This window comes from Arachis ipaensis, chromosome B05 (genome assembly GCF_000816755.2).
Source record: "Arachis ipaensis cultivar K30076 chromosome B05, Araip1.1, whole genome shotgun sequence".
Taxonomy (NCBI): Eukaryota; Viridiplantae; Streptophyta; class Magnoliopsida; order Fabales; family Fabaceae; genus Arachis; species Arachis ipaensis.
Window position 1 is genome coordinate 29,856,327 of NC_029789.2, and position 7,513 is coordinate 29,863,839.

At 31.8% G+C, this 7,513-nt stretch overlaps 3 long non-coding RNA genes across 3 annotated transcripts in view; all 3 read left to right on the plus strand.

Moving 5' to 3' along the window:
* LOC110271871 overlaps positions 373 to 7,513 on the plus strand; it is a 16,011-nt gene continuing 8,870 nt past the window's right edge. The window contains exons 1-2 of the long non-coding RNA XR_002362706.1: positions 373 to 383; positions 1,013 to 1,015. This is a non-coding gene — a long non-coding RNA (uncharacterized LOC110271871). The remainder of the gene's footprint in view (positions 384 to 1,012; positions 1,016 to 7,513) is intronic.
* Positions 3,595 to 3,910, plus strand: LOC110271870. The gene is made up of 2 exons (XR_002362705.1): positions 3,595 to 3,739; positions 3,818 to 3,910. It is a non-coding gene; the product is annotated as an uncharacterized LOC110271870 (long non-coding RNA).
* On the plus strand, positions 4,021 to 4,209 carry LOC110271872. Its single transcript, XR_002362707.1, has 2 exons — positions 4,021 to 4,077; positions 4,160 to 4,209. It is a non-coding gene; the product is annotated as an uncharacterized LOC110271872 (long non-coding RNA).

A 7,513-nucleotide genomic window follows, 5' to 3' on the forward strand; every position in this document is an offset into this window, starting at 1 on the left:
ATCAATCCAAGGACGATAGTAAATTCGACGATAATCTTTTTAGTGGTGAATTTATTTGTTTAATCTGACGGTAAATCTGAAGATACTCAACATTTTTCTTGTAGTGTGAATTAGATAAAATAAAAATTGGATCCCAAATGTCAATATGTAGCAAGTCAAATTTATTCATTGAGTTTGTACACTTTTACAAAATGACAGTTTCTTTTGCCTTGCATAATGGCATGGTTCACAAATATAAGATGAAAAAATGCAATCAATGAATGAAAAATGAGTTTTCATTACTATTATTCTATTATGTAGTAAGTGACATAATCTAGCATACCATAAAGAACCTAAATTCTATTGCATTGTGTGTGTTGTTGATGATTTATTGATGTTCACTGGTGTGGTTAGCTTCCCTAGTTCAACATCTATCACATTTAGATCTCTTACCATATTAGATTGTCCAATCATATTCAATAATGGCAGTTTCTATATCTCACAGCAAGAATCAATGAATTTGAATTCATAATGCAATTATTTTGTGAGTTTTACACTAAAATTAAATTGTATTTAAAATTTGGGATAAAAAGAACATTGATAAGGATCAAATTTGTTGTTAATTGTATTGTACCATAAATATTTGTTGTTATTTGAAAGCCATCAAATAAATTGATTAAGACTGTTCTTATGTAAAAAAAAATTTTGAAAGCTTATTGGATATATGATGCATGGTTAGTGGCTCCACTATAATTATCCAAGAAAATTTTTTGAAACATGTTGTACTCAAGAGATGCCTACCTTTTGGATGTGTAAGGGTGGCTGAGGAAGTGATGTAGCTAACACTACTTGGAGTTAGGATAGATGGTTGTTGGCGCAAAGCCATTAAAGTTATTTTCTGATCTTGAGTGAGCACAATTACTGAGTAATTGCTTTTTTTTTCCTGTTCAGAATTAGTAGGTTTGGCACAAGATTCTTCAATTTTTTTCTCAGTGCTAATGTGGTTTACTATTTTTTATTTCATATGTGCAAGAAGGTCATTCTTCTTGTGGTAATTTTCAGTAAGATGTCCTATCCTATTGCAATAGGTGTACATTTTAGAAGTGTATCTTCTGTCATAGCTCTTTGAATTAGTTGAACTTTTTTCCCTTTCAAACTGATTTCTTCTTCTTCCTCTTCCTATACCTCATGAGGAAAGAAAGTTAGATCCTTACACTTCTAGTAAATTTGTGATAATTTTATTTCCAAAAATTTGATACTCAATTGCCTTTCTTGCTGTGCAGGATAGACAAGACAGTGTTTATTCCAAACAAAGTTTTAAACAGCATTATTTGTGACTTCACAGTTGAAAATTTTTCATTTAAACCTCTCAAGAACTTTACTATATACTCCTTAGATGCATAATCTCTTATATCTTTATACCACAATTGCAATCAGCAGTGCATGATATACAATTAAGAATCATACGTGAATTTTTTAGATTCTCCGAAATTGCTTTCAGCTTTGGCAAATAGGAAGTGATAGATGCATCACCTTGTCTAAGCGCATAGAATTCTTCCTTTAGTTCTGTAACTTTGAACACATCTCTATGCTATGTGAGTAGCGATGCTTGAGATCTGATCACAATTTTGAGGCTAACCTTATCCACATAACACTATGAGCAATCTCTGGACTGAGTGAGAGATTGATAAAAAAAATTAGAAAATTATTATATATGTCCCAAGCTTCATATAAAGGATCAGTTTCAAGTGGCTTTGTGATGGAACCATCAAGAAACCTCACCTTGTTCTTAGATCGTAGAGCTCTTTATATTGCATGGGACCATTGGTGATAATTCTAAGCATTTAAGAAGAATGTGAAAAGAGAAGTTTCAAGATTTTCACTTGGATGGAGAAAATACGGGTTGGTAGGATCAGAGATTGAAGATGAATTTGATCGATTGAGATGAGCTTGTAGTTGAGAGAATTGGTTCATGAGCGAGGCAAAACACTCGAAATCAATAGTGAAATTTAGTGAATCGTACATAGTTGGGTTGTTTGGTTCAACCATTGTTGAATCTTAATACATTGATACCATATGAAATGGTATTAGACCTTTGATGCAGGTTAGCAAAAAGAGAAATAAAGAATCAGCTGCAATGACTATGAAAAGGCCATTTACTGCAGAGAGAAGAAGAGATAATGAACGATAGAGAGAGGAGTCAGAAAAAAGTTGGACAAGAGAATGGACGAATCAGTAAAATGAGAGAATAATTTATCGTACCGTGTTAACTAATTATTGAGTTATATATACATGTACATTGAATTTGTTAAATAATTGTCAACAACTGACTTACTAACACTACAAAATTTGTATTTATTTGTGGTAGTTTTTTAATGGGAGTTACTAAAAACCTCCATAATATATTTTATTTGTGACAAATTATAAAACTCCCTAAATAATTAACAAAAACTCCCACTATTATAATACTCCTAATTCAATTAATTATAAAATAATCCAACCCAAAAAAGTATTCACTCAGCCCATACAAAAAAAAAATCAAAACAGAACTTCGAGAGAGAGAAAACGAAGGAGAGTGAGATCGAAACCCTAGAATCCACCGCCACCGCCATTGCCACCACCATTCATCTCTGCCATTGTTGCCGTTATTGTCTCTTTCGTCGACACGTCACCGCTGGAGTTATGAATAAAGGACAAGGTGATCGTAGAGCCTCTCCTCTGCTTCTGCGTCATCTTCCACGACGGGTTCTTCCGCTAGTTTTACTTTTGCTCCGGTGGCTTGAAGCACTCAGAGCGCAGTTTCGGCGCGAACGCGGTGGCTCTGGCAGAGCAGATCTGGAAGGCGAGCGAGCGGGAGTCTCTGGAAGCTTCGATTGAAGCTGCGATAGTGCGATCGAAGCTATCAAATCTTATGAAACTAATTCTCATGTTGTTCTGAGTCATTGAGGTGAGGATTTGTTCCTACTTTGCAAAGGTTTCCATGAACTAAACAATAAAAATGAAAGAGGGTTGGGTCTTTATTTGTATGAACTTTATTTGTATAATTAAACTAATCTTATGGATCTTTATTTGTATGAACTTTTGACAATTGAGCTTTCAGTCTTATTGAGAAATCAAATTTTGAGGTTTCATGCTCCAAAGAATGTAACAAGAAAAAGGGGAGTATGAATTCCAACTTAAACTTTGCTAGATTTGCTTGATATTGAAAAGTTAAAATGATTTATGCTCCATTTAGCATGACTTGCAAATTTGTGGCTGCTTTCTTGGATTTCTCTGGTTTGATTTGATGATTGTAGAATAGTATGCTTTGTCATCTTTAAAGCAAATCTAGTGCCTGCTCTACCAAGTTTGTGTCGGAAGATGACTAAATCATTATATCCTCCATATCATTTATATTCATGAAATTCTATTATATTCATGTTATAATGCTGGGGGGATAAATCTTTTAATATTAACTCTTTAGCTACTGCTTCTTTTGCTATGTCATTATATTACTCTGCTTGGTTTGTTACATTGTAAATTTTATTTTATTTTTTGAATGAATTATGTTTTGTATTTAATTGGATCTTCATTTTTTTTAGATGTTAGGGGCTGGTGTTAGTCAGGTTGCTGTATGCGCATTCTTCTAATGAATAGGATACTTCCCTTGCTGTTTATCTGTACCACTAAACAATATAAAATTTATTTCTAAAACTACTTTTGTAGGGCCTGCTATGGTGTTTTGAGGTTTGTTATGGAAAATGGCGCCAAGGGATGCGAGGTTTGTTCTTGACAGCATCTGATTTCAGGTTTCCTTGTTACTATGCTTAGGTTGCGATAACATTTTGATTCTGTGTAGGTCATCGTTAGTGGAAAGTTGAGGGCTCAGCGCGCTAAATCCATGAAGTTCAAGAATGGGTACATGATTTCCTCAGAGCAACCAGTCAAGGACTACATTGATTCTGCTGTAAGACATGTACTCCTTAGGCAGGTCAGTATATACTCTTGTCTACAAGTCTTCCTTTGATTGCATTGATAGTGTATGCATTTTTGTTTTTGTTATGAAGGGATTTGGATAAGAAATGTTGCAGATGAGTAACTTCACAAAGCTTTCATGAGGTACAACATTTTCTTTTGTTCTTTTCTTTTATTTTTTGCTTCAAGTCTTCATTTTTTTTGGTTTTGCTGTGTATTATTTCAGGCATATACGAGCGAGTTGCAGCTTAAAGTGGATCACTTGCTGGAAGAGAATGCAAGACTCAAGAGACAGCAACAAAAGACATGCATCTTCATTTATATACATAAATACACACATTTTAGTTACTAGTGATTTTGTTTGTTTATGTTTATGTTTCAATATTTCATCAAGTGAACCTTATATTCATTTAGTTCTTGTAAAATGGGATCTGGTTTAACTTTGAGCGTTGAAGTTGGTGTTTTACACTTGAAATTTATTGCATGTATAATTTGTCAGGTAAATGTATTGTTGAGGTTTCATGCTCCAAAGAATGTAACAAAAAAAAGGGGACTTATACTCAAGCTAACAAGCATGCATCTGTTGATGATGAAGATATGGACCCCACTGTAAGTTTCATTGCAGCATTGCAATGCTTTTAAATAGTGATTTGATTTTCTGAAATATTCCATATCTTTTTGGGTGCAGCAATATCTTGAGAACAGGCTCAAGTACCTTGCGGATCAGAAGGTTGAAGGGATTAAACCACACCTGCACAACAGAAATGATAGTAGGGTCAATACAACATGTTTAAATTGAAGATAATTGATCCAAGTTTCATAAGTGCTAATTCAATATAGGGAGTCTCTTCCCAGAAATTAAAGAATCATTACAACACGTTTAAATTGAAGATAATTGAAATTTCCTGCTTGCTTTATTTGAATTATTTTTTAACTGCTATGCGAGCTGTTGGTCTAACTCTTCTCACGATTTGGTAATTTCTTTTGTTGATTCAGGTTGGAAGAGTTTGCTTGCTATAACAGATTAGCTTACAAGGAAATTGTAATTATTCAGTTTTTAGGTATGAATTAGGTGTTAAAGGATCCCAGTAACTAGCAACATCCTCTTCCATCTCCTCAATAGTCTTCCCCTTTTATCTTTTTTTCACTGTTTGAGCAAATTTTATTATGGATTTGTATTGTTGCCTGCCTAGTTCAGTTGTAATTTAAGCATGCTTTATTGATTGAATTTACTTGTTATTTATTTCTGATTAATCAATTAATTAATATACAAAACTAGTGTAAAGATCTCAAGTTCTAAATCTGGTGTAAAGTTATCAAGAAGTTGCTTAGAATTTTGATGTAATGATAATAAATCTAGTGTAATACCAGAAAATTGCTAGCATTAGCCATTCACACGCAATCATTTTTCTTTTGTAGGAAGTGGATCCAGCTACATTTATTCTTTTTTTTTGGTATTTATCATAGAATATCTTAATTTCAAACTGACAAATCATCAAAACATGTTTTAATGTTATGAACAATAGGAGGAATCAATGAAGTTTGTTATTTTTATGCTAGAGTAATATATTTTATTTCTGTTGAATATGCAAAGCAAAAGAAGCAAAAAATTTCCGGTACCACTGATTTTGGTCTAATGAAGATAGATGATAAAGGAAGGATTCTCTCATTCAGTGAAAAACCCAAAGAAAAAGACCTAAAAGCAATGGTAATAACTCGTGTGTGCTTCTTCTTACATGTTAGGAGTTTCAAGAATAAGGTTTACAGCTAATACTGCTTCATAATATAGGAAGTAGATACAACTGTTTTTGGGCTTTTAAAAGAAAAGGTTGTAAAGAAACCATACATTATTTCTATGGGTGTGTATGTATTTAAGAAGGAGATACTTCTGAATCTATTAAGGTACTGAACTATAGCAACGTGTGAGGCTTTTCAGAGAGCATTCAAATAATGATTATTTTTATGGATTTGTTTTGCTTTGTCTTTGGAGGTGAATTTGTTTTTAATGATGGTGTTTTCTACTTTTATGTTAAATTCTTGTACTCATAACTGTCATGATAGATTCAGCTATAGACCTTTATCTACTGAACATAAAATTTAGAGTATACTTCATATAAATACAAGCTTCTATGCTCCTGAAATTTTTTATGGACCTACCATATAATTTGGCATAAATTTCTGCACTCTTTTGTTACTCTACGAAACTAAGTTATTATTTATTAGGTGATTCCTTTATATTTTCTTTCATTGCTTATGTAAATGTATGTTCTCTCTTCATATTATGCTTCCAGAAGTCGTTGTAATACTTATGGCACCAAGAGACAGTTCAAGGTAAGGCGCATCACAGATGTATCTTGAATTCATGATTTATAGAGGCATCTTCCCTAATAAATTTTGGAAGCACAATTAGAGACCATAAGTTGAAACTTGAAAAGAATGTAAAATCCTTCCTAAAAAATGATGGTAGTGTACTTGGACATAAGTCTGTATTTTATCATGTTATTTTTAATATTTTGTAGTTGGCTGTTTAGACTTTCTTTAATGTTACAAAGCATTTGGATAGCTTTATTTTTGGAATAGGTTTATTTGAGTTGCTGTTAGATTCTACCGGTATAAATATACTATTCATTTGTAGTTGTAATTAGCGTGATTGGAAAATGATGGTAGTGTCCTATATTTTGTTTTAAAGTATTTCTTTTATTTTAATTTTCTTCTATATTTTTAATGTCTTGTTTAAATATTTCTTTTTAATAATAAATGATCAGTAGTGTAATAATAATGTAAATTAATTTTTAAAAAATATATTCACAGGTTTGTAAAGGTTTGAAACCTCTACAAAATAGCTGTTATTTTTAAAATGAAAAAATCTTTTTGTGGGGTTTTGAATCGCTACAAACATTGACCAAGAACTGCCACAACAATTCAATATAAAATCTCACTAAACACACACAAAATTTCTACTGAATAGATTGTGGAAATTTTTAAAAACTCCCATAAAAGACTTCGTGACACCTCAAATTTTGGGAATTTTAGAAACCTCCACAAACTATTTGGTGGGAGTTATAAACCTCTACAAATAAAAAAAAAACTGTTACAAATAAATAAAAACCTTATAATATAACTTCATAACTAATTGGCCTAACTAATTTCTGCATTTAGCATTTATCTACATTGCATTCCATATTTACATTTCAATTCTTTTATCACAGTAGTCGTATCATGTTACATATCATCAGCGTAGGAATTAAATGATGATGAGACCCAAAAAAAAAAGATAAAACCAATAAAAAAATTAATTTCTATATCTAATTAAGTATAATATATAACATTACTAACTGACTTTGAACTTCAATATCATTCTTCTCTAAAGATATTCGATATCTCAGATCAAATAAGGATGAGGCTGTATTTTATAAAATATAACAGAAAAATTATATAGTAGACATACAGTACAGTCACTACTATAGTTGATTGTCTCGGAAGTTTGATGCATGATTTAATTTCTTTTAATGTTAATTTAATTTGGATATAAAATTAGTTGTTTACATTTTTTTTAAACAATAGCTAAGAGTAATTTTAG